This window comes from Wasmannia auropunctata, unplaced genomic scaffold, assembly GCF_000956235.1.
Source record: "Wasmannia auropunctata unplaced genomic scaffold, wasmannia.A_1.0 LD335734.1, whole genome shotgun sequence".
Classification (NCBI taxonomy): domain Eukaryota; kingdom Metazoa; phylum Arthropoda; class Insecta; order Hymenoptera; family Formicidae; genus Wasmannia; species Wasmannia auropunctata.
The window spans coordinates 20,820-21,879 of NW_012027156.1; positions in this window are offsets into that span (position 1 = coordinate 20,820).

Below are 1,060 nucleotides of genomic sequence, written 5' to 3' on the forward strand. Positions count from 1 at the left end.
GAGATTTCAAGTTGTAAAATGCTTTTTTGAACATCTCGATACGATCATTTTTGACGAAGTTACACTCTCTTGAATTTTGCCTATTTTTGAAGGGTAGAGTAAGTGATGCTTTAATTTTGTTGAGAAGTGAATAATATAAAGATTTATGAATATTTATTTTATTTTCGTTATTGTTACTTTTTCCTTATTTGTTTCCGTTATTTAGTGTAAAACCTATGTACAAAATATCCTGCATCTTTTTAAAATATCTTTTTAAATTTCTTGGCAAAATTTTTAGTGTTCTATGCGATACGGATACAATTGCAAGTGTTTTAATATTTTGTATATTACAAATTTTTCCTATTTAAAAAAAAGACAACTTAATAAACTATTTATCTTGTTTTTATATTCGTATAATAGTGTATGCTGTATGTTTATAATCAAATCATATCTTTGTAAATATTAGTCAAGGACTAGCACAAGTGAATGAGGAACGCGCGCCAACCCTGAGCACCACATAGACAAGAGCGATTATTCGTTAACTTTAACTTCTCACTTTAAGCTCTCCTGCAAAAATTATTTGTCGGATCAAAATTTGCTAAAAGAAAAAGTTGTTTCTTTTAGCACAAAGTATCATATCCTGTACTCCTTATGCGCAAATTTTGAAACACCCTGTATATACAATGGCGGACAAAAGAAAGTTTAAGTTAAAATCAGTACCCGTGTACATGGGTATATTGGTAAAAATAAAAAAACGTCTATTATTTGTTAAACAGTAAAATCTTGGCTTTTCCGTTTCTTTTTATTCGTCATCTCAAATTTAGATTCGTCAGATCTTCGCGACGATTCTGAAAGCGCGAATTTTTAATAACTTAATTAGTTATTTTTAATCGCTTTTGTCATTTGAAAACTATTTTTTTTTAATGATGCATTTAATTACAGATTTATATAAGAAGACATACATACTAATCAAGTAATAAAAACACTTAAAACATCAAGAGAAGAACCAGAAGAGTTATTTGAAGAGCATGAAGTAAAAAGGGGAGACTGACATACATGGAGAGGTCAGTTTTAAATAATT